The sequence below is a fragment of the Spea bombifrons genome, chromosome 5 (genome assembly GCF_027358695.1).
Source record: "Spea bombifrons isolate aSpeBom1 chromosome 5, aSpeBom1.2.pri, whole genome shotgun sequence".
Classification (NCBI taxonomy): Eukaryota; Metazoa; Chordata; class Amphibia; order Anura; family Pelobatidae; genus Spea; species Spea bombifrons.
The window spans coordinates 44432332-44459287 of NC_071091.1; the positions used below are offsets into that span (position 1 = coordinate 44432332).

The following is a 26956-nucleotide window of genomic DNA, read 5'->3' on the forward strand; positions in this document are numbered from 1 at the left end:
CGCTCCTCCAATCCTTCCTTCCGCGAGTATTTCTGGACGCCGGCGGACCTGGCCTCCCAGGCCCTGGAGGACCACGAGGCCTCGTCTCCGGCCAGCTCCTCATCGGTTGAAGGACCGGCCCCGGCGCTGCACTTACCGCCTGCATCCCAGCCTCCAGAGGTGGTGAGTCTCTTCTCCTCGGCACCGTGGAAGTCCGATTTTTCGCTGCTCATCGCAGAGCTTAAGCAGGTGGTTCGCGATGAGGTCTCTGCTGTACGCTCCGATCTGTACGCTCCGATCTGGCAGACCCTCGAGGCCTCCGCGACACAACACCAACTGACGCACACTCAGACACAACAGACGACTACTCAACACGCTCGTTACCTGCAAGAACTCCGCCGCAGGATCGAAGATCTTGATAACAGGGGTCGTCGACACAACATTCGCATCCGTGGGATCCCGGAATCCGAGGGCCCGGAGGATGTGACAGCGCTCCTTACGCGGCTCTTCAATGACCTCCTGGGTCGTTCCGCTGACTCCCTGATGCCCCTGGATAGAGCTCATAGGGTCCCCCGCCCTCGAGGTGGACCTGGGACCCCCCCAGAGACATTATCTGCCACCTTACGGACTTCTTGGTGAAGGAGGACATCATGCTTCGTGCCCGTGAGGTGGGCACATGGCTGTTTGACGGGCACCAGGTGTCCTTCTACCAGGATCTCTCCGACCTGACTCTGCAGGCCAGGAGGGCCCTGCGGCCGCTAACAGCTGAATTGCGGAGGCTGAATATATCATACCGTTGGGGGCACCCCTTTGCCCTGATCATCCGTCACGACAATCGGCCTCTTGTCATCAGGCACTACCAGGATGTCAGTGGCGTTTTGCAGCATCTGGGCTTCCTGGACCTCCGCATCTTGGACTGGTCGTCTGCAGATGTGGTTCTTGGCTCTCTTCGCATCCCAGCTTTGCCGCCTCGGAGCCGTGGTCGTCTGGATCTAGCCCGCAGGGATTCTCCTCGCCGTCGGGCCTCCCATGCGCAGCACACCCTGGCTTCTCGTCGTCGGGGTGACATTGAAGAGTAGCGGGTTGTGAGTCTTTGCGCTGTTGCTACCATCGCCGTCGCCTCACCTGTTGTTATCCACCCCACACTCACTGGACTTTTGTTGGGACTCTCTTGTTGACAGTTGCCTCGTTCTTGGCTTCTGCACCGCCGTTGTACACATACATTCTCTTTCCACACTCTTCTTTCTCCCCTTTTTTTTTTTTTTTTTCTTTCTCCGCAACTACATGCTCTCCACGCTTTTATTTGATACTACCACTCACCTAGTGTCATACACGCTCAATCTACACGGATTGCAACTTGTTTACCGCATGCCCTGCGCTTATGTTTGCGCCTGCCATGATCTCGCCGCGTCTACTGGGCGGGCATTTTCATTTTCATTATCTTTGTTCTACTGGGCTCCATATGCAATGTTTCCTGTTAGTGCTGAATGCTGTGCTCTGGTAAGGGGGGGGTTGGGGAGAGATCTGTGGTTATTGGGTTTTTTTTTTTTTTTTTCAGTTCTCTGCACCAGCATGCTCTCGACGCATTTCTGTGGCTGATATCCTCGCTATCCGGATGCCATACGTGCCTCATGTGCATGGTTTACTGTGTTTTTACTATGCCTTGCGCTTTTGTTTGCGCTTACCATGCCTTCGTCAAGTGTATTGGGTGGCTCTTTTCATCTCCTCTGTGATGGTGAGCTCCATATGCAATGATTCCTGTTTGTGCTGCATTCTATGACACGGATGGGGGGAGGGCTGGGGGGGTTTCTGGTTTTTTTTTTTTTTTTTGCGCCACCTTCATCTACATGCTCTCACCGCGTTTACTTGGCTGATATTGATGTTGCCCGCCTAGTGCCGTGCGAGCTCAATATACACAGATTGCTGCCTGTTCTCTTCACATGCACTGCGCTTCTATATATGTCAACCATGATTTTGCCACGTCTACTTGGCGGTTATTTTCCTTACCTCTGTGTTGATGGGCTCCGTCTGCCAGGATTCCTGTGGGTGGGGGGAGGGTTGGGGGGGGTTTGTGGTTATTGTTTTTTTTTTTTTTTTCCTTTGTGTAGAAACCTCTTGTATCTTATTGAGAGCGCTCGGCCTTGTTCGTGGGTCTCAGCACTTCGGTTTGCACGTGACGTGCGATGGTTATTGTTACTCTTGTTTATGTTTCTTATCACTGTGATATGCCTCTGGGTTTCCTTACGGGGCGGTTATTTCCGTCACTAAATATCCAGGTTGTATGGCCTGGCTATCGCTCCCCACCCCTCCCATTTACCCCTCTCTTTGCGGTCCTTATGCTTTCTTATAGGTCTGCGAGCGGCGGCCCTTATTGGGCTCGTCTCTTTTCTCCTCTTTCCTTTTTCTTCTCTTTGTCTCTGGTTTCCTCTCTTCTCTTGTCGGTCGGCTCCTCCCCCCTACACGATATCGCCCTTCAGTTACTGGGTGCGGTTTACCCGGTGGGTGTAGTTAGTGTCTTTCTCCTCCTTTCCCCTCTCCTTCCCCTTTCCTTCTTCCACCTCCTTGCCTCTCCCGCCCCTCTTTTCCTTCCTTTGACCCGTGCTCCCCCCCCCCTTTTTTTTTTCTTCTTTCTTTTTTCTCTCTCTTTCTCTCCTTTGTTGTTGTAGCTGTCGTTGTTTGTGTCCCTCTCCGTCTTTGTGTGATGTCCGCAATGAATGCTGGTTTGAATCTGCTCTCTATTAATGCACGTGGTCTGAATACTCCGGAAAAACGCTCCTCCCTTCTACGCGATGTCAAGCGTGGGGGAATTGATGTTGCTTTCGTGCAGGAGACACACTTCTTAAAGTCCAAGGCCCCCAGGCTACTTTCTCGATTCTTCCCCACTGGGTTTTTCAGCGATAACCCTTCCGTTAAGTCCAAGGGTGTGGCGATGCTTTTTTCTAGTCGGCTTCCGTTTCATTTGCTTGATACTCGGGAAGATCCTGAGGGGAGATTTTTGTTGGTGAAGGGGAGGATTCTACAGCAAACTTATACGTTTGCCAATGTCTACCTTCCCAACAGAGGTCAGCCTGTTGTTCTGCGCCGTGTCTTTCGGGAGTTAGAGGGCTTCCAGGAGGGGATCCTTGTGCTCGGGGGTGATTTCAACGTGTCTTTACATCCTGCCCTGGATACCTCTGCTGGCACGTCCGGGACTACTCATCACGTTCTTCGTAAGATTTCGGATATCCTCTTAGACCACTGGTTATTGGATTGTTGGAGGGCCTTGCACCCTTCCGACCGGGATTACACCTTCTACTCTATGTCTCATCACTCCTACTCCCGAATTGACTATTTCTTTCTTCCCTGTCACCATGCTTCTCTCTTACGTAGCTCCACTATTGGGGTCACTACTTGGTCTGATCACGCCCCGGTCACGCTTTCCTTGCTATCCCCTCTGGCTCGCCCCCTAGAGCGTTCCTGGCGCCTCAATGAGGCGATTCTCTCTGATGCCGCTGTCGGTGCGGAGGCTCTGGAGGTCCTTCGTCGCTATTTTGAGGAGAACTCACTCCCTGAAACCCTGTTGTTGACTGTCTGGGAGGCGCATAAGTGCGTGATCAGGGGTCACTTTGTCAGCGTCTGCTCTCACCGTAAACGTTTGGCAGCGGCCAGGGTTGATGAGCTCTATGGCGAGATCGCTGAGGCGGAACGGGCTCATAAGTCTTCTGGTTTGGGGGCTGACCTACAGCGCTTGCTGGCTCTGCGGGGTGAATTAGCCTCTATTCTTAACGAGCGGATGCAACGATCCTTTGCTCGCTCTAGAGCCTTGTTCTATGAACACGGGAATAAACCAGGCAAATACCTTGCTAGGGCTCTGAAGGCGTCTCGCAAGTCGGTATATCTCTCGAGAATCCGCTCCTCTGACGGCCAGCTCCGTTCGCTTCCCTCAGACGTCGCTGCCTGTTTCAAGGCATATTATGAGAGGCTGTATAATGTGCGCGGAGGGGGATCGCCTTCGTCACCCCGTGTGGAGTCTGACGAAGTCCGGCATTGCTTGGAGCGGACGGTCAGCCGCACGCTCACTGCAGAGGCGTCTGCCTCCCTTGATTCCCCGATCACGCTCCCTGAACTTTTGCTGGCCCTTAAGTCCTCTCCCTCTGGTAAATGCCCTGGTCCGGATGGGCTTCCGCTGCGGTATTATTCCACATTCAAGGATCTCCTCGGCCCCCATTTTGTCGCCGCCTTCAATTCCATCCTCGCGGGTGGCCGTATTCACGATCATACGTTGCTGGCCTCGATCACCCTCATTCCCAAAGAGGGCAAGGATCCGGATCACTGTGGCAGGTACCGCCCTATCTCCTTGCTCAACTCTGACCTTAAGTTGTTTGCCAAGGTTCTTGCCAATCGTATTAAGTCTTTCCTGCCCTCTCTGGTCCACCCTGATCAAACTGGCTTCGTTCCTGGTCGGGAAGCGCGGGACAGCACTATCAGGGCTCTCTCTCTGATGCATTTTGCTAAACATGCACGTGTCCCAACGGTCTTGCTGTCTACTGACGCGGAGAAGGCCTTTGACAGAGTTGATTGGTCCTTTCTGTTTGCCTCTCTAACGCGAATGGGCTTCGGCCCCGGGCTGCTCACTTGGATCCGCGCTCTTTACTCCACTCCAGCGGCAGGGTTGTCCGCTATCCCCCCTTTTATTTGTTTTGTCCTTAGAACCCTTGTTGCAATCCATCAGGGGTAACCCGGACATCAGCGGCCTCTCCGTCGGGGGCACGCACCATAAGGTTCTGGCGTACGCGGACGACCTCCTCTTCACCGTCTCTCAACCGCGGCTGTCGCTTCCTATTATCATGCGTGAACTATCGCTTTACGGTGCTCTTTCGAATTTTAGGATCAACCCATCCAAATCCGAAATTCTAAACGTTACCTTGCCTTGTTCTGAAGTTCGCTCCATCTCGCCAAGCTTCTCTTTCTGATGGAGTGCTGATAGAATTAAGTATCTGGGGACATGGCTCTCCCCTGACTTCTCCCAGCTTTTTCGCTATAACTTCCTGCCTCTCCTTGCTGGGGTGCAGGCAGATTTGCTACGGTGGAGATGTCTAATGATTTCTTGGGTGGGCCGCATCAATGTTATTAAAATGTCTATCATGCCTCGTATACTATACCTTTTTCAGACCCTCCCTGTCTCTCTTCCCTCGTCGTTCTTTGTGTCCTTGCGGCAGACTCTTTTGCGGTTCGTTTGGGGATCTCGGGCCCCTCGTGTCCATTTCTCCACTCTGATTTTGCCCAAATGTCAGGGGGGCCTGGCGTTGCCTTGCCCCCGTTCTTACTACAGGGCATGTCACCTTCTCCGGGTTGTGGAATGGGCCCATGGCCCTAGTCATAAGCAGTGGGTGGCTGTTGAGTCTTGCCTCTTGGGATCCCCTGCTGGTGTGCTGCCCTGGTTGTCGATTCCGACGGCTAGGTCTCTAGCCACGCCTCACCCATTTATACGGGCCACGTTGGACGGCTGGCATTCTGTGCTCCGGCACACTCGACTTTCCACTGTTCCCTCCCCTCTGACCGCTGTCAGGGATAACCCCGACTTCCCACCCGGCCAGGGGCAGTTCCTTTTCCCTGCCCTTCCCTCTGATCGCACTGGTAGTATCCGCTCCTATTGGTCGCCTGCGGGCCTTAAGCCCCTGAATCAGCTCTCCCCTTCTTCACCTCCCTCTTTTTCCGATGTTTTTAAGTACGCGCAGCTTCGTAGTTTCTGTTGCTCTCTACCCCGGCAACACAATCTTTCTCGTGCCCTCACTGTGTTTGAGGATATCTGTGTGGCGCCCTCCTTATTGGCTCATGGTGTTTCCCGTCTGTACGGCCTCCTCCTCGACGCTTTTAACCCTGTGCCACCGGCGTTTATGGGTCGTTGGGAATCGGAGCTGCGACTCACCTTCACGCGGCCCCAGTGGGAGAGGATATGTGTTCTCAATTACCGCTGTTCCAGGAGTGCCAGGGATCAGGAAATGTCGTATAAGTTGCTGGCCCTCTGGTATCGACCCCCTGCGCTACTCTCTGCCTACCGCCCTGATGTTCCTAACCGTTGTTGGCGGTGTAATGCCACCCCGGGTTCCCTCCTTCACATCTGGTGGGAGTGTCTGGGTATTGTCCCTTTCTGGACTGCTATCCATTCCACGCTTCACCGCTTTACGGACTCGGTTCCCCCTCTTACTCCGGAGTGTTTCCTTCTTTTCCATGTGCCCCAATCCGTCAAGCGCTTTCGGAAATCGGTACTTTGCCATCTGTTGGTGGCCGGTAAGGCTTTAATCCCTTTACACTGGGGCTGTCCTGCCCCCCCCCCACGTTCGCTGAGTGGGTGCTCAGGGTGGAGCGGATCCGGACCCTGGATGAACTTCATCATGTTGCTTCTGGGAGCATGGAGCGGTATCAGGCCACGTGGTTCTATTGGCTGTCTTTCGTGAGTGACCTTGTTATTCGTCCCTTGTTGGAGTGATTTGTGTACTGTACGTCTTTGCCGTCTTCTTTTCTCCTCTTTCTTCCTCTGTCTTTCTTTGTCCTTGTGTTGTAGTTGGGAATTTTTTTTTTTTCTTTTCTCTTTCCTTCTACTCTTCCCTTCCTCTCTGGTCCCCTCTGTCTCCTCTCCCGTCTGTACCCTGTCCCTCCCTCCTTTGGCCCCTCCCTTCCAGTTCCTCTCTACCCTTTTTCTCTTCCTTCCTTGCCCTTTCCTTCTGGACTGCTCTGCGCATCCCTCTAGCATGTGAGCCCTTGGGTTCAGGCTTTCCCGAGAGCTCTTGCGTTGCCTGCTGGTAGGGCTCGCAATACACTTCCACTTCACCCCTAAGTGCCTTGACATTCCCGGCTTTGAAAACTGGCAAATGTTAAGATAATTTCCATTAGTATCAAATGTTATATACATTCTCTTTAGTATGGGCTCTCTAACATTGGTGCTTTCCTGGTGCCACTCTAGCGTGAGACCGAATCTGGAAGGGGGATTCAGTGGTATCCCGTGATTAGTGCACTGCCCAAAATACTGTTTGCATGTCGTGCCGTTCACTCCGATTTTTCATATGTCCTACGCAAATGTTCACGATCCTCATATACCTGCTATGTGGTTCTTCCGCATTGTGTTTCCGGACTGTGGTTCCTTCGCTGTATGGGCACTCCGTGTGTTCTTGCGTGTGATCTGTCCATGTACACTGTTATTGCCCTTCTTTTGTAGCGCTTTGGCGCACTGTGTATCGCCTATATGGATTCTTTTTCCCTCCCCTTCCCCTCCCTTTTTTCCTTTTTGTACCCCTTCCCTGCATTATTTGGAAAATTACAATAAAATTCTGATTTACCCTAAAAAACAAACAGCAGAATAAAAAAAACTTTGATAAAAATGCATTTCTTGTTTTTATTTCCCAACCTGCCCCCCCAGTTATGCACATTTGAGCCCAGGCTTGCCACACTGCCTCCCAGATAAGCCACATACCCCCAGATATGCCACTCCTCCCTCCCCACATATGCCTTATATGCTCTATATGCCTTATACCCGATATGCCACTGTGCCCCCTGATATGCCTTATACACCAGTATGCCATATACCCACAGATATGCCACTCCGTCCTCCCCACATATGCCTTATATAGCCTATATGCCTTATACCCCAGATATGCCACTCTGTCCTCCCCAGATATGCCTTATACACCAGATAGGATATAGTGCCCTCATAGATTCAGACTCAGCACACTGACACAATACTTTTATAAATAAATACAGGATTAATCTTCACTGCCCCCAGGATTTAGATTCCCCTTAGTTTGCCCCCCCCCTTTACCTCTAACTGCACCTTAAGTTAACCTTATTAAATTTAATTAAATTAACTCTCAGTCTTCGGCATTAAATAAACACTAATTAAACCCCAATAACCATAACTGCCCCTAAATTAACCCTAAAGACCCCATTAACCATAACTGCCCCTAAATGAATCCTTAAGACCCCATCAACCATAACTGCCCCTAAATGAATCCTTAAGACCCCATCAACCATAACTGCCCCTAAATTAACCCTAAACACCCCATTAACCATAACTGCCCCTAAATTTTTTTTGTCAATTCTCTTTATTGAAAAATAAAAAAAACGTCATTAAAACGTTATTAGACATGAGACAGAGTTTCAAAGACACCATGCAGCACATTTCAATCCAAAAATACATGCAGAGCAGGCACAGGAATATGTAAGTGAGCATTAGGGAGCACATTCACAAGAGTATGCTAATACATGACACTCTAGGGCCATAACAACCCCGGGCACTGGATACCTTTGTTGCAAAAAGTATATGCATGGGTAGACAAATGACTTGGTAAACCATGAGAAAAATAAAAACCAAAAAGAAGGAAACAAAGTAACATATGAAACTTGCCCCCTGTGTACCCCCTGTAGAGTCAAGTCATAAATGAGGCCCAAGAGAAACACATAAAGATAAACGAGATGCACAATATCATGGCGGAGCACAACAAAGCAGTAAGGCTCTGAAACTAAGATGTTGAGAGCGCCCTCATCCGACCCCCACAGCGTCTGTACAGCAAGTCAAGAAGGTGACCTGAGGACACAAATACAGTCCAAGGGAGTCATTTAAGATCGTTTTTATATTCCCTTCCCCGAGAAGTTGCGACCAAATCCTCCATATGGGCAATAAAATTTACTTTAGCAATCCAGGCACCAACAGGCGGTGGACCTTGCATCCTCCAGAACCTTGGAATGATTGCCTTAGCAATCATTCCAGAGATTTCTTAAAGGCAGTCACAGAGGAGGGAGCATGTAACAATAATAGCGTCTCCGGTGAGGCGGAGAAGTCAGGGTCCCTGATCTCCCTTCTTATCCCCACCACCACCCTCCAGAAGGCCTGTAGTCAAAGAGGTGTCAGACGAAATATTAATGCCTAAATAGCGGATTGCCTGATCCTGCCACTTCATAGGAAATATGTTAAGCAACGTTGATTTGAGCTCAGCAGGGACGTTGACCCCCAGGATCCCCGGGAGAAGCCCGTAAGATCCCAAGTTCGTTTGCCACATGTGTGAGGGAAGTTACTGGCTCAGATAATATACACAGCGTATCATCAGCATAAATAGCGATCTTATGTGTGAGGCCCACCACCGTAACACCTGAGCCGTTTTCATTTGCCCTGATTGCGCATGCCAAAGGTTCCATGGCAAGAATGAACAGAAGGGGAGACCGAGGGCAGCCCTGTCTAGTGCCGTTCCTCAACTTCAGCACACCTGATAGAATACCATTCACCCGTATTTGCGCCGTGGGGTTGGAGTAGAGCGCCTGTAGGAGACATCGAAAGCTGCCCTGTATGCCTATCTTATCCAGGACCCGGAACAGAAATGGCCATGCTATCCTATTGATCGCTTTTTCAGCGTCCATAGAGATCAATGCAAATGGAGAGCTGTGACTCTGGGCTATCGTTAGGAGATTGAGCACCTGAATGGTGTTCTCACGGGCCTCCCGTCCCAGGACAAAGCCCACTTGGTCACCGTGAATCAAAGAGGGGATGTAAGATTGCAAGCGCATCGCCATAACCTTGGCCAATAGTTTCATGTCAGATTTAATAAGAGAGATAGGGCGGTAGTTAGAGCATTGCTCCGCATCACTCCCCAGTTTAGGAATCAGTGCTATGTAGGCCAAATTTGTCTGGGGGTGTGGAGACTGTGGGCAGGGCCGGCCCAAGGCAAAATGCCGCCTGGGGAGAATTTTAAAATGCCGCCCCCCCCTTATCTACCCTTCCTCTCCCTCCGTCCCTGCCGCCCCCCACCCCCATTATCTACCTTTCCTCCCCCTCCCTATTATCTACCCTTACCCCCCCCTTGTACTTACCTTTCAGCAGTCCTGCGGCGAGTCTCCCTGTTCAGTCTGAACAGGGAGACTCGCCGCAGAGGAGAGAGGGGCGCCGAGTGGGTACTGACAGCTTGGTAAGCGAAAACCACTCGGCACCCCTTTCTCTGTCTTTCGATTTAAAAAAAAAAAAAAAAAAAAAAAAAAAAAAAGGGCTTGGTGCGGCAAAGTGCCGCCTGGAGCGGTTGCCCCACTCGGCTCCATTGTCGGGCCGGCCCTGACTGTGGGGTAGCTTTGAGCACAGCTTTAATCTCATCGCATGTAACTGGGGCATTCATGACGTTTCTGGACTCATTCTGGCCTGATCGGACGGTGGAAAATTTGGCTAAGTAAGAATTCAACCCATCCGAAAAAGAAGGATCCTTGTAAGGCAATGGCGGCAAGTTGTAAAGGGATTCGTAATAAGAAAGGAAACGCTGAGCTATACCGTGGGATTCATGACATAAAGAACCCGAGGGTTCCCTAATCCTAGCGGTATAAGAGGATGATTTTCATACCCTTAGCGCTCTCGCTAAGAGCTTACCTGGCTTGTCGCCAAACTCATAGAAGAGTTTTCTAGTAAAAGAAAACGTACACTTAATATCCGTGTCCATCAAAGTGGCCAGCTGGTCCCGAAGGGCCCGCAATTGGGGAATGATGTCTGGGGTCAGAGTGGCCTTATGAGCTTGTTCTAACTGAAAGATTTTATGTAGGAGCAGTTTAATGTCCACAAGCTTCCTTTTCTTAAGTGTAGACCCTAACTTGATAAAGTGACCACTAAGGACTGCCTTATGGGCCTCCCAAACAGTTGGGAAGGGCATATTGTCTGTGATGTTTTCTTGAAAATAATTGCGAAATATGTGTTGATATGTCCGATAAATGTGAGGGATCACCCAACAGATTATCATTTAATTTCCAACACCAAGGTTTAGGTAGTGGGGGTGCCAACTGGAGGATAAGATGTACTGGAGCATGGTCGCAGAGAGATTATATATCAATACTGATAGAATGGAGGTGAAGAAGGTGATGATGGGAAAAGAACAGGGCGTCAATTCTAGAATATCTGTCATGTACGGTCGAGTAATATGTGTAATTATTAATGGTAGGATGCTGTGCCCGTCAGACATTCAACAGTTGGTCAACATGGAGAGATTTTTTAACCTTGTTATTGTTGGAAAAAGAGTCATGGGAGGTGCGGGAGGAGGCATCCCTACGAGGATCTAAAACCATGTTCAGTTCCCTTCCAAATATTGTAAGCCCAGGCGTGTCAGCATACGGCACAGAAATCGGTGTTGACCACGATTTGGCACATAAATGTTACCCAGCTTTACTTTAGTGTTTCCTAAGATGCATTTCACGAACAATGCCCTACCCTCTGCATCCCTCCAAACATCTAGTTAGCGAAAAAGGCAACGATTTGTGGAGAAGGATGCGACTCCTTTGCAGAGCCGTATCTACTGAAAATAGCGCCTATGGCAAGCACTGAAATTGTGCCCCTGTCCATATAACTAAAACCCATTTACTAGCCCCTGCTGCCGATATATATATAAATATTAGTCCCTTCTGCCGATAGCAGGTATAGATCAACACACAAACCCAGATCAATTGAAATTCACTTGTGATCTCAGCACTGAAGGTATATATCAAATAAACACAATCAGATATACAAAGCCTGTATTTGCAGGTATACAATAATAATATATGAAACGTAGCATCGCAGGTATAGATCAAATAAATACATGGAAACAGCATTGCAGGTATTAATCAACTGAATAAGACATATTAACCCTGTATTTGCAGGTATACATAAATAATGTATGGAAACATAGCATAACAGATATGGATCTACAGAATAACACAAAAACCCAGCTTTGCAGGTATAGATCAATTGGAATTCACATAAAAACACAGCATTAAAGGTATATTTAAAACCCCCTAAATTACAGGCATAGATCACAGGTTGCACACCCCAAAGTCAGCCCTGGCGTCCTCACTGCCCACATAAAACCTGACCAGCAACCAGATCACACAAGATTTTCCATCTTTGTCCCCAAATAGCACAGCACAAGTGAACTTTGTCCCCAAACAGTCCGGCCTGTGCCATCTTTGTCCCATATACACCCTGCCTGTGCCATCTTGGTCCCCAAGGCTCAAACCTCCTGCTAGTGCCATCTTTGCCCTTCCACAATTATACATCTATGATACACACAAACACTTTTACAGTCACTCACTAATTCACACTTTAATTCAGACAACTCATCCACATATTAACTCATGCTCTCCCTCATTCAGACAACTCATCCACACATTAACTCATGCTCTCCCTCATTCAGACAACTCATGCTCTCTCTCATTCAGACAATTCATCCACATATTAACTCATACTCTCCCTCATTCAGACAACTCATGCTCTCCCTCATTCAGACAACTCATGCTCTCCCTCATTCACTCAATGCATCCACACATTAGTTCACACTCTTTACTTATATCTACCCCCTCTCCTTCCCTTATCACTTTCTAACCTCTCTCCTTCCCTTATCACTTTCTAACCCCTCTCCCTCCCTTTTCACTTTCTAACCCCTCTCCCTCCCTTATCACTTTCTAACCCCTCTGCCCCTTTGTAGTTCTCTCACCTTGAGGTCCAGCGACAGGAGCACGAAGCTTCTGTCTTCCTGCACTGCTGCGGAGCCCGCTGCTTCACTGCTGAGCGCCGTAGTATGACGTCAGCAGTGAAGCAGCGGGCACCAGCGAGCAGCTTTTAAACACTGTCTTTTTTTTTTGATGCAGGGGAGAACGAGGGGCGCCGAGCCTCTGCATCAAAAAGAAAGACAGCGTTTAAAAGCTTTTAAATGACATCATATTACGGCGCTCAGCATGTTTTTTTTAGCAAGTTACGGGTCAAGTAATACAAGTAGCGTTTTGCTATTTCAAAACCATTTTTTCCAAATCTGGTAATTCTTCCCCATGTGCTATTTCGGGTATCTTTGAAGCCGGCCAATACAATTTACCCCATCAAGCTATATATTTCTGAAGACTAGACACCCCAGGGTATTTAAGATGTTAGTGTTTTAACTCTTTCCACGCACTTATTCTACCACCAGCCTTTGTCAAAGTTAGCAGTAGTGTATGTTTGTGTGTGTATTTTAGCCACACACTTTGTACTTTAGGTATAAATCTCTAGCTCCTGGAATATGCCACTGTCACACAACACCCCAATATGTATTTCAGTAACATCTCTTGAGTATAATGATACCCCACATGCATTGGTTTATCTGACTGTTTGGGGGCAAAAGGGCCACATTTGGGGCATGTGCATTTTTCAATCTTGAACTTTGACATTTGGTGATCCTGTGCCTATGCCCTATTTGGTACATCTTTGAGCCCGGCCAATTCAGTGTTCCCAATAAAACCATATATTTTTGAAAACAAGACACCCCAGGGTATTTCAAATGCTTGTATTTTAACTATTTCCATGCACTAATTCTACCACCAGCCTCAAAGTTAGCAGTAGTATTTTTTGTGTGCATTTTTCCCCACACACGTTGTACTTTAGGTATGAATTTACAGGTCCTGGTATATATCACTCATGTCACACAACACCACAATATGTGTTCAGCAACATCTCCTGAGTACAGTTATACCACCCTTGCATGGGTTTGTCAGGTTGTTTTAGGACGTGTGCATTTTTCAAAATGGAAATTAGACATATGGTCATCCTTCCCCCGGTGTTAATTGGGACATTGTTGAACCCGACCAATTCAATTAACCTTATCAAATCATTAATTATTTTTTTAATAGTAGACACCCCATGGGCATTTAACATGCCAGTATTTTAGCTCTTTCCATGTGAGAATTAAAGCGCTAATTTTAGGACTTGCTCATAAAAATATATATATATGGCTATGGTAAATATGAGGGTACCAGATAAGACTACTGTCCCTTTAAAGGGGTGAGTGATTTATGGTTTATATCCCTTTTTGATCCACAAAGAGTATATGCTTGGTGGATACAATCACTGCAACTAGACACTATGTCAGTGAGTACATAATTTTAATTGGGGATGGTTATTGGGTATATTATAATTAAAACGTGAATGTCTACAGACATAAGCTAGTAGACTTTATCAGGTATAAATGTATGTTTGCTCAGGCTTGCACATTATTTTTCACAGTATTATAAATGATAGATTTACAATTTATAGAGTCACTTTTTATGTTATTATTATTTGTTCTTACACTATTTATACCTACCTGTTACTACCATGATTTGATATTATACAGGTTATTTCTACCCCTATGTGGAGTAGCTACGTACTTTGTTATATTCAATATTGCCAATTAATTTTATGTTTTGTCCGGAGGTTAAAACTTCACAGTATATATATATATATATATATATATATATATATATATATATATATATATATATATATATATATATATATATATATGAGCCTAGTTTTCTAATAAGGCATCATATCACTAGACACGAATAATACACGGGCATTTCACTTAGATCTCCGTATCGGCACAGATTTATATTAGACCAACTATTTGGTTAATTTTAGTAAACGTTGCCATGACGTCACGTGCATGTGCACATTGTTGAGATACACGCCGAGCTTGGTGATTGTGAACACTTCAGGTGCAGTAAGTTCTGTTCCTAATGATTGTAATTACACATATTATAAATGTTAGACACGCTATGTCTCTGTTATGTCCTGATGAAAGTCTGAAAATAAAAGACTGAAACGTTGACTTGTAACACAGAGTTTTGAGAGATTTATTGAAACCAAGTCCCAGGAGTGCTGGTAACTAATTTTGGAATTTATATACATGACTGCTCCAGTTACCAGGCACCGGGCAGAGAAATTAAGGTTGGTGTGCAATTGTACACTTTGGACTTTATATATATATATATATAATTTTATATTTTTTGTAACTGGTGACATCAGTGGAAAATAATTTTTATATGTTACCTGTGACGGACCGACCAGGGACCTCAGGCAGGTTGTCCCTCTCCGCCAAGAGCAACTTCTCCCTTCAGGACAATAATTCCCAGCAATCCGTCGGCAATATCCCCAAGCAAAGTAAAGGGATATCGCTATCCAGTACCCAAATAACCAGGCAAGACTAGTCTTTAGGTACAACAAGAGGAGAACTGATTTATTTTAGACACAGATGGCTGGATATATCCAGCAAAACACACATTAACATAAAAGAAGATATTGGGATACAACCCCCCCCTTAATCTGCATCCCAGAGACAACAGGGGCAGTAAAGGGATTAACAAAACAAAAGGATACAGACACCACTAAAATAAGGAATACACATTGTCTTGATTAGATTATATCCCAGACCTTAGTGTGTCATGTAAATAGGAAATAAGGCAATAATAAAATACATTTTTATTAATAACACACAAAAGGATAACATGGGACTCTTTACCAGGGCCCAAAGTCTGTAGTAAGGAGGCTGGCACTCAGTCCCCTCCAGGACCCAATGGCACGGAGGCTTCCGTGACATTACCATTTTTAAAAAACATTTTTTTTAGATATTTTTTTCTTTTTCATTTATTTTACTAATCATATAGTGATTAGAAAGCTGGTCTCCATTGACTTGCATGGTTGAATGCAGTACCTGTATTCAACCTGCAAGTGGAGCCAGATTCTCCGGAGTGGTCACGGTGCGTCCTGGGGTAGGAGTTCGGTGTCGCTGAATGCCTCGTGATGGAGGCATTTTAGCGACACCATTGAAGACCATTGACGACACCAGCAGCGTTGATGCCCCACCAGAGAGGAGCCAGACATGGCCGCTGATGCCAATCTCGGTGTTTCTGAATGCCTCAACATTTAAAGCCATGACGGTCCTGGCACGTCAATTGCCACTAACCAGATGTTAGTGCATGACGTGCCAGAACCGGCAATTGTCATTAAGAGGTTACTATTTGAAGAGTAAGTGGTAAAATAAGAGCAATAGGGCACCTTCCGGCTGCAGCGGAAGTTGCCTACGCGAATCGCGTAGACGTCTACCTGCTGCCCCGACTACACACCAGGGAGTCAGAAGCACCGGTAAGTTTGGGGGAGGTTAATGGGGGGCATAAGACAGGAGGATCCAGGTCCCCTGCAGCGCTGTGAGGATCTGGATCTTAGTTTGGTATCCCTTAATCCTATCATTATTTCTAATATTGATTGCTAATGGCTCCATAGATAATATATATAGGAGTGGTGGTAACGGGGAACCCTGACGGGTGCCATTTCTCAACTGAAACCAGGGGGAGCAGAAGTTCGGCCTACTACTCTAACCGAAGGATCTGAATACAAGGATAGTATCGCCCTGTGCATCCATCCTTGTATTCCAAATCTTAGCAAAGAATGGCTTAGAAACCTCCAACTGACCCGGTCAAACGCCTTCTCTGCATCTACCGCCATAGTCAGCAGAGGGGTTCCCGATCTAGTGCAGGCATCTATGTTATCAAGTATCCTTCTAGTGTTATAACTTGAAGATCTGCCGGGTCCATATGAATCACTGTATCCAGAATGCACTTCATCCTTTCTGCCAATATAGATGAAAAAAGTTTGACATCGACATATATTAGTGGAATCGGGCTTACCTTCGTTTAAAATTGGTAGGATATTAGCTCTCACCATTTCTGGTGGAAAGCAACCCACCTGTACAATGTCATTAAAGGTGACCATTAGTTGTAGTGCTAGTTGTGTCCTGAATACTTTAGAGAACAGTTTGCTAAATCCATCTGGGCCAGGTGTTTTATAGCTAACTAGCTTAAGAATTGCTCTATCTACTTCTCCCTCTGTTATAGGTCTATTTAGTTTGTCTCTCTGATCATTAGAAATATTGGGTATCTCCGTACTATCCAGATAATTATTTATTTCCTCATCTGAGTTCTCTACAGGTAAATTGTATAATCCCCCATAATACCTATTAAAAAATTACCTATATCTTATAAATATCTGGCTACCATCTATTGGTTTTGTTATTTGATTAGTCGCTCTTTGCTCTTTTAATCTGTTGGTGAGCAGCTTATCTGTTCTATTACCTCTAACATAGTATTCAATGTTTAATTTCTCCATTCTAATATTTTCTCTAGTTAATTTATTCAATAAGCAATAAAGTTCAGATAATTTCTTACCCTGTTCTCTTTTATAATTATTCTTTATTTTAATGAGGTGCCCTCTGTGACGGAAGCCTCCATCACTGGGACCACTGGAGAAGCCTGACTGCCAGCCTCCTCCCTATTGACTATGGGCCCTGGGTTTGTAAAGGCTTCTGTGGCTACCCCCAGCAGTATCATCTCATCACTGTCTGAGGGGATTATCTCCAGCAGACAGCCAGGATCTGCCACCAGGGAGTGACCACCATTCTTTCAGTTTAATGATGTATAAATCAGTCTCCCCCCTCATTGTATTGTTAATCACGTTACTGCCCCTGTTGTCTCTGGGAGGCAGATTAAGGGGGCGGTTTGTGTCCCAATATCTTGTTTTATGTTAATGTGTGTGAGAAATAAATCAGTCTTCGTTTGGTTTTCGTTTGGTTTTACCCTACACTGGGTCTCGGTTAGTGACTGGGGAACCGGGGAAAGTGTGTTGTCCCAAGCTAAGGGAGCACAAGACAGCGGAGGTAGTCGGTCGGACTAGCCAGCTCCGTGACACCCTCTAATTACTGCTTTGAAAGCGCACCGATTGTTTGCGCTCAAACTATCAATTGGAACGTTTTCTTTGAAGTAGTTAGATATTGTTTCAGTGAGGCCTGCTTTATCTCTCTGATTTTTAAGTGAATAATCATTAATTCTCCAGGTAGATTTTGGATTTTGAGGCTGGTTGTCTTTTATTTCTAGCATAATAATTGTAACCACCTTACCTGTGGCTACGGCTGCAGCAACCTCCCACAGATGCCGTTGGACCTTGCGCATGCGCAAGCCACTCCAATGATAGCCGACCATTTACTCCTGTGGCAGTATACGCATGTGCAGGCCATTTCTCCGTCTATTTGTGCACTTGGCTTGGGGCGAGGTTATCTGCCTAGGGCCTATTTTAGGGCTCCTAAGCTGTCCATTAGCTGCCTGTCAAAGAGATTCATTGCTTGCTCTCTGGGCTCTGCTCGTGCTTCTCAGTTATCCTGTTTGTTCTCCTCGGCTATGTCTCATGGCTATCCTGACTTCATCAATCCTTAACCTCGGCTACGTCTCACGGCTATCCTGACTTCTCCAATCCTTGACCTTGCCTTCGTTTGTGGACTGCTGTACCCGTGTCACAGACGCCTGTTATGGTTCGTGTCTGGGTTCTGCACTGTGGATCCTCAGCTACTGATCCTGACCATTCCTGGCTGTTACAATAATACTGTGGTCTGACCATGTGTTGTCTTTTATGTTAATCCTATCTATCTTATGTATCAAGTCGGTATCTCCCCATACCATGTCTATTCTAGAGTAAGAGAGGTGTACTCGTGAAAAGTCAGTGAAATCCTTTTCTTGTGGATTGAGAGTCTGACATATATCAAATAAAATATTATAGTTTAATGTTTTTGCTTGTTTGAATAATTATAATTCTAATAATATTTAAGATTTACTGGTGAGACATTCGGAAGGTATATGTTAATAAGTGTACTTTTCATTATTAATTTCACATATCAGAATTAAGTAACGGCCTTCTGGGTCTGATATTTGATAGCGCATATTCAACTGTACTGTGTTTCAGAAGATTATTGCGACTCCCTTTTTTTTCTTAGTCTTGGCAGAAGCGTGATACGCTTTAGAGAAATATTTTCCCACCATTCCTATTTTCTCTCCAGTGCTTTCCTTGTAAGAAGCAGATATCTATTTGCTCTTTACTTAAAAAAATATATACAATTGATCTTTTTAGAGTGGTGTTCATTCCTTGTGCATTTACTGAGATCATTCTAATCATTAGTCCAGCCATGTATCACCCGCTCCTTACCCCACGCCATATCACAAACAACATAAAACATCATGGTCACAAAATTTGAGAGCCATCTATCCCAATAATTGGTTGGTCTTTGGTATCCCTTCCCAGAGCCTTCCTTTCGCTTGTTATTTTCATTAATGCGAAATCTGTGTTTATTAAATAAGACACAAAGCAGGAGGCATCCTCCCGTCGTATTAGCGCCCCTCTAGCGAAGCTCCTATCGTGATCGATTGGAGAGAAAATAAATGTACATATGCTGAGCTGGTTAACCATACCAATGTCAAGAGTACCAATTTGAGGTTACATTGGTGGGGGAAACTAATCCAATGTATAATCAAAATTTCAATTATTTAGTGATTCCCAGCTATATAACCCTTCAGTGAGTGTATACTACTTTATTCTATTATTTCTATTTCCTGTGCTTATGACTTTTATTCTACTATATCCTCCTCTCCGTGTGATTACCTCTCACCAATTCATTTATGCTATTAAAATTACATTCTTAGTAAACAGAAAAAAATAAATGGACATTAAAATAAATAACCCTGTGGTTATGTATAGATCACAGGCAAATATGTTTTAAATATATAGTACAAAGTCCTTTCAAATTCCTAAACTAGTGCATTTTAAAAATGTATTTTTAGTAATGCCCCTCGGTGTGACCTTTCAGTATAAATATATTACTATGTCTTATTATATCTATTATCAAAAGTGCTGAAAACTTTTAATCCACTGTGACCTCCCCTCCCTGTTTTCGTCTCCTGTTCGGCTCCACAAATAAAATTAATTCCTAAACCATTTCCAAACTTGTGGGAAAAAAAATCAGGATTTCAATAATTTAATAATTCCCAGCTATACAACCCTTCAGTGAATGTATACTACTTTATTCTATTGTTTCTATTTCCAATACTTTAATACTAATATTTCCTCCTCTCTGTCACGCTCTACCCAGACTGCGGAGCTTCATGTCTTTTTTTTCTCTGTCTTGCTTTAATCCATTCCTGGATTTCCGTATGCTCTGTTCTGATCTTCGATCCCTTGATTCCAGTCTTGCTCTTTGCTTCAGCTCTGTTTCCTTTATAAGCTGTGCCCCACCTATGTGTTCTGTTTGTCTCAGTCTGTAGTCTAAAGGTATGTCCTTCTCGGTTCTGTGTTTGGATTCAATGTTTAGTTTATCAGTACTTTGTATGCAGGGCTTAGCGTTGGGACCCACCGTCATTGGAGTACTTTGTCGTAGTGGTGGGCTAAGCATACTATGGCCATATGATGTGACGGAATCTCCAATTGTTATCACATAGTCGTAGGCTAGTTCCTGTATTCATGTTTGTCTGTCTCTTATGTACCTTTGCCCTTCTTCCCTGAATCATCTGAGGATTTCGGTTCCTCTCTCCTCTCCCCATGCCCCAGTTAAGTTGTCATATCCTTGCTTAAAGGAGAAGCGTCCGAGGATTCCGGCTCCTCACTCCTTCCCCTGTGTTCCTTGCCTTGTTCCCTGTCCTTTGTTGTGCCCTGTACCATGTATGTCTTGTCTGGTTATGTTCCTTGCTCGGTCTCCCTGTTCCTTGCTCTGTCACCCTTGCTTGCTTATGTTTCCGTTATATAATCTGCTTAGCTTCCATTCTCCCAGCCTGCAACATCCTGCACATGATTCCAGTGCTATGTCTCATGCCTGCTCCAGGGTGCCTGCAGGATATCTCCAAGTTCTGTTATGTCATCATCCGCTGCTATGTCAGGGTGCTGGTATGTGGCTGCACAACCCTAGGTGCCCACCGGGTGAGTGCGTTCGCCCTGCGCCAGGCCCTGTCCAACTCCGCTACTGCACCGTAACTCCTTAACACAATCTTTGGGTGCGCTGGGTCTTTACAGTCATCTGTATTGTCCCAGTCCGTGACACTCTCCATATATTTTCACCTCACCAATTAATTGCTGCGAGTAGAATAGATAGGGTAAATAGCCCTGTGTTGTGTAAATATCAAAGGCAGATAAATCTCAGTCAGATTATTATCAGTTATATTATTAAAAAATCCTAACACAAAATTCTAAACTCATTTTGAATTCATTATTAGTAATCTCCCCTTTGTGTGATCCTTCAGTATATCTATACAGCTATATCTTACTGTTTCTGTTGCCAGAAAGTATTAATGACTTATAGCCTTTGTTCCGCCGTACCCTCCCCCCCATATGGTTCCATCTCACCATTTAGTTCCACAGGATTAATTCCTTAACCATTTACAAACTGTAGAAAAAAATAATAAAAAAACATATATATATATATATATTAAAATGATTGGTTTGTGGTTTCACTATAGAGTACTTCACAGTCTCTACTATGTCTATTTTGAGATCTAGTAGGACTCGCCACTTTTTATATATCTAAAACAAACATTGACCTGTTTAGCAACACTTAGAATTCTCCCCTTATAAGAACTTCATTTGTTTTAACCAGATTTCCATTTTTCCTGGGGAATCAAAAATCATCGGTAGATTTTTCCATATTATTTTTAGGTTGGAGAGGAAGCCCCAAAATGTCTAATTTCGTTGAGTCTCAGTATCCCTAAAACAGTCCCAAATCCTTTACGCCATTTACTTGTTTGGTAGGACAAGTCCTCTAGAACCAGAATATCTTTCTATTTATCAGCAACTTCTTTTTTTCCTCAACTTGCTCTCGTTAGGCTGTCCTTTATATGTAGCAAGTGGAACTTTGAAATTACTTCTCTTGGATACCCCTCTACATTTCTTCTTGGTTTTGGAATACGATGGTATCTTTCCATTACATTTTCTTGGTCTTTTATGTCGAGTCCTAAATCCTTATAGTGGCCCAAAAGAAACTCCCCAAGTGACTCTTGTGGATTATGTCGAAGTCTCACATTATTCCTCCTAGATCTATCTTCCAATTGTCTTAGCTTTAGCTCCAATACCCCTATTTTATTTGAGGCTTCTTTCTGTATCTCTTTGAGACTGAGACAGCGGGAGTCCATTTCAGACACTTTTTTTTCATTTGTTGACATTTTCGCCGTCAGATTTTTAAGCTCCTTGCTGATTACAGAGCTGTTATTTATTTCTTCTTTAATAGTGTAACGGGTTCACCAAGAGAGCTGTAGTAACTCCCAGAGATCACCCACATGTATCCTCCTGTTGTCCCCGGAATCACTTCCAGCACCAGTCAGCATGCATACCTTGGAACCCTGCTATGTGTACCCAATAAGTAGACATACAACTACCTTGAACTGAGTACAGCAGGAACGAACTGTTTATTGTAGTAAAACATAGACTCATATAGCCACATAACTTCATTAACATAAATTAACAGATACATGTATTCAGCCCAACCTTTAATCCCCAGTCAGCAATCCTATTGATGGGATTAATTAAACAATGGAGTTCCTGCCTGTTTGGCAGCCAGGCTGGAGCCATCTCTGACTACCTTGGGGCCTTGTATGACAGGTCATTCTTTCACAAATAGTATTTAACAGAGAGTCCAGTTTAGTCAAGAATTCCTGCATAATTACCGTATTGGCTCGAATATAGGCCGCACTTTTTCCCCCCACTTTAAGTCTTTAAAGTGGGGGTGCGGCCTATATTCGGGGTCTAGTGCCCGACGCCCGGGACATGCAGTCCCGGGCGCCGGGCAGGCAGCGGGGTTAGGCTACAGATCCCCCGCAGCGGTGCAGGGGACCTGCATCCTACTCCCCGATACGCCTAGACAGCCTCCCCTGCCAGCACTTCCCACGGGGGGGGTGCCGGCATGGGAGGTTGTCTAAGCCCCCACCTACCCCACGGACTTATCGGAGCAGACTCCCGGGTGTCTTGCGGGGCCGGCGGGGGACATGTACGCAATACGCGTATTCAACTTCCGGCACCGGAAGTTGTATTGCGTAGATGTCCCCCGCCGGCCCCGCAAGACACCAGGGAGTCTGCTCCGGTAAGTCGGGGGGGGGGGGCAGAGGAGGACAGTGGTAGCATATCTCGGGGAGGGAGGACAGTGGTAGCATATCTCGGGGAGAGAGGACAGTTGTAGCATATCTCGGGGGAAGGACAGTGGCAGCATATCTCGGGGAGGGAGGACAGTGGCAGCATATCTCGGGGGGGGCAGAGTGGCAGCATACTTTTTTGGTGCTTTTTTAAAGAAAAAAACTTTTTCTTTAAAAAAGCACCTAAGTTTTAGGGTGCGGCCTATATACGGGGGCGGCCTATACCCGAGCCAATACGGTATTTCTTTTCTCATTCTGAACTCCCAGAGCTTCTTGAGATGAATATGACTCATAGCTGTTAGGATTGCTGTGTTCTTCAGCAGTTTTATCTCTGAGCTCTTACTTAGGATTGATAAAAAAAAACACTGAGGCCCTCTTAGGTTGTTTGTCTCCCTTTTTCATCCCTCTTTTCTCTCCTGGATTGCTCTTTTGCTTGTTCCCTTTTGGATGCCATTTCTATTGCTTAAAGCTTAAAAATAAACAAACCTAGGATTGTTCGTATTAAATGGTACCCTATTGAAATATTTATCAGCAACGTGATAACTCAAGATTATAAAAGAGAGCACCCATAGGTGTGTGAAAGAGAGTTCTTTAGGCGTCCATTAAAGGTCAACAAGTCGCAGAATTTCATATCAGCAAACATATGTTCAACTGATCCATAATCGGATAAATAAATAAATAGCAAAAGGCTTATCTCAGTCTCCTCGTCTCCTCATCCGATTTTCAGCCGCTGGGAGGAAAATGCATCCGGCGTGTTTGTCTGCCGCTCCCAGCGTAATCCCGTCCTGTTCTTAATGCTACAGTGACGGCGCAGTCTGACACAGAACGGTGAAGGGTAAAAAGTTACTTTTCAGCCTCACGATAGTCCATTTGCTCCTTCCCATGTAAGGAGCCCTCGGACCCTTCACCAGAGTGGGCGATTCATCACGACGGGCACCTATTCCCTGCCTCTTGCTTGCCTGACTATGAACTCCTTGGTACAGTCAGGAATACCGGAAAGTTTGAACAAAAAGCTAAGGCCCAACACCCGAGATGATACGGCCGAGTGAGATAAGCCAGCGGCTTCCCAGTGACAAATCAATGATGATACTCCATGAGTTCGGACACAGCTGTCTTACCCCACTTGAAGCAAGGGGAAACTGGGTGGGAACCTCTGCATCCTGAACACTCGTGCCTGAACCGACAGTTTGCACCCCACCGACACTTGCTGTCATTAAACTGATAGCAGCAGCCTGGTATGCGCTGAGTGGATGGGGTAGGGGGTTGTGAGGCCGACCCCACCACCCCATTCCTAGAAAGGACGCAAATCCTCCTTGCATTGCAGGATGGGTCATGATAGACAGCCAGAGAGAGAGATCCATGTGGTCCCATCACCCCAGCCCCCCATAAGTATGGCATGCCGTCCAAATGAAGTCCTGGTAAGTGAAGATGCGGAGCATTTTTCTGGACTCTTCTCGATTACGCTAGCGAGGATGGAGAAAGCCCTAATCCAGTTCCCAAAAGTCTTGGGAATCCTCCTATAGTTGTATTTTTCTTTTTCCTTCTCCTTTTCCTTATCCGATCCTTCCTTCTTGGGAGGAAGGGCCTCCTCCAGGGGCAGGAGGGAGAAGATTTCAACAAATTCATATCCAGGGGGCCTGCCCAACACATGTAAGCAGCACCTTTGGCGACATCCGCCACCCCGGACACGGGATCAGCCCTGAAGACTCCTCCATAGTCATTGGAGCCACTAGGGTGGTGCCTGCAGATGGTACACCCTCCATAGTGGTCAACCCACTGGGGAAGCCACTGCCGGAACCATGGGCGACCTTGAAGCCTGGCTTGCTGTCGCCCACAGCTAACGCGAGTGAGCGTCCTGATCCCCGAGAGGAGGTTCATGCTGCTTCGGTTGAACCCTTATTTAGGAAAGCCTTTAAACCCGATAAGAAATCCCCCATGGCAGGACCCAGAAAATGCATATGGCCGCTAACATCCCCTGAGGGACCCATAGGAAGAGCGCCTGGTGTGTGGAGAGGATCCGAACGGTCAGCCACCAGAAACTGGGCCTCTGTGCGTGTAACCGTTTCTGCCTCAGCATGGAGAGTTGGTATGATAAAATTATATAAATATATGCAGGGCCAATATAAAGAGCACTTCAGTGACCTGTTCATTAACAGAAACGTACAAAGAACAAGAGATCACTCTTATAGACGACAAAGTAAGGGATTCTTTACAGTAGGGACAATAAACGTATGGAATTCACTACCAAGGGAGGTGGTGTTAGAAACCTAGGGGTCTGGATATTTTTTTAGAAAGCCATGACATACAGGGCTATAAATGGAATTGATACTTTAGAGCTTCTTGATCCAAGGAGAAATCTGATTGCCTTTTTGAGTCAAGAAATAATTTTTCCCTTTTTTTTGCCTTTTTTTGGATCAAGAATAGGAAGGTTAGGTAGAAGGGTTGAACTTGATGGACCTTAACTATAGTGTTAAGTAACTATAGTGGTGCAACCTGGGAGAAGAAGAGAGATGAGACATCCAACCCCTCCCTCTGTTCAGAGGACCCAGGAATGATACAAGGCAGTTGGAGTGGAGAAGGAATGCCACCATCAGGTGCCGTGACAGACATGGGAGGGAAGGGGTTAACAGCCTCCTCATAAGAGGAGCCAAACTGCTCATAAATAGGATCACCCCCCCTCCCCTGCACATGAGGTAAAAGAGCACCATTGACACAGGAATCTATGGCTTCCGTCTGAGAACTACGGTTACCAAAAGCCCATCTTGGGCCGGAGCATGTACTCGGCAGCAATCTTGGTGCACCCTCCGTGAAGCCCTTACAGGCCTGCTCACCCTCCTCCTGAGCGGAGCAACGCCACATGGAATCATGGAGGAAGATGAACGTTTTTGGGGGCTCCTGTGTCCCAGTCTTCGTGGAATTCACCGCGGCTGCACCTCCTAGTAACAGCTGGAGACTCCCCCACAGAAGTCTGGAGTCTTGCAGCCAAAGTCCTGGATCCAGTAGGCCGCACTACAGGCTGTCAGTAAAGCTGAAAGCTCAACACCAAGAAAGCTGATGCTAGCTGCAGAACCAAAGTGGCACTGACTAACCCCTTTGCTAATGATAGGCATCCCACAAAAACCGCACCCCCTGCATACAAACATAATCACACCACACTCACCCCCACTCATACATGCCCCCTGTCCACCCAGCTAGGCTAGCTCCCAGGGGCCTGATGCAGAGGTCTGTGCTGGAGAAGGAACATACATCTTACTCCTTGAATCGCCTGGCATGAGGCTTCTCTTGCCAAGGTAGGTATTGATATATGCATTACATGTGGTAAAATGCATTGACGTCCATACAAAACAGATATTTTTTGAATATTTACACAAAAATATAAAATGAAATTTGGGCACTGGATTGCCTGTTTTTAGTTACTATGTCTAAGAATACAAAAGAGACCTACCCAACTTGGCTATTTTACGTTTTTTAAAAGGCTTATGCCCCAGCAGGGGACCTAATGGTGATAGGATGCATTTAGCATGATTTTTTTACATTTTCATTTAGGTCCGGAGATATGAGCATCTACAACTTGGAGTCACGTTTGAAGCTAATATAATGTGCAACATCTCCCAAGGCCTTCATTACTACTGGTCCTTTGTTAAATCAGATGGGAATGTAATCCATTTCCCTACCCAAGTAAACAACAGACGGCAAAGAATTGTAATTCCAAGATTCTTCCTAGATTATGGAAAGTATACTGCCATTGCAAAGGTATGTTTACAGAGTTAATATATGTACATTGTGCGCATATTACACTACAGTTGCAAAGTTAAGGGCCATTTTAAATTTAGCTTGTTTTTGAAAGAAAAGCTAATTTTGTCAATGAAAATAGCCTCTAATGGATCAGAAATACAGTCTTGGCACTGTTAACATTGTAAATGACTATTGTAACTGTACATTTTTAGTGGAATATCATATCTCCCAACGTTTCAAAATGTGAAAGAGGGACATTTGTTTTTTACCACTCTTGGATAACTCACCAATACAAGCAATTGCACTTTAAAAGTTCGCGATAGCATCACCCCTTAAAGCACACTTCATTTTTGACCGCACAGTCATGCATATTAAAAATAACCAACGCATTGAATTGAATTTCCATGAGGCTCAGCCAGATATCATGATGCTGGCTGAGCTTTATGGGAAGTGCAGTTAACAGTACATAAAACTGCAGATTTTAGCTGTGAACTAC

General features: G+C 45.7%; 1 long non-coding RNA gene across 1 annotated transcript in view; it reads left to right on the forward strand.

Annotated features, from left to right (window-relative positions):
* LOC128497328 (uncharacterized) overlaps positions 1-26355 on the forward strand; it is a 72867-nt gene extending 46512 nt beyond the window's left edge. The window contains exon 3 of the long non-coding RNA XR_008354297.1: positions 26272-26355. This is a non-coding gene — a long non-coding RNA (uncharacterized LOC128497328). The remainder of the gene's footprint in view (positions 1-26271) is intronic.
* The last annotated feature ends 601 nt before the right edge of the window (positions 26356-26956 follow it).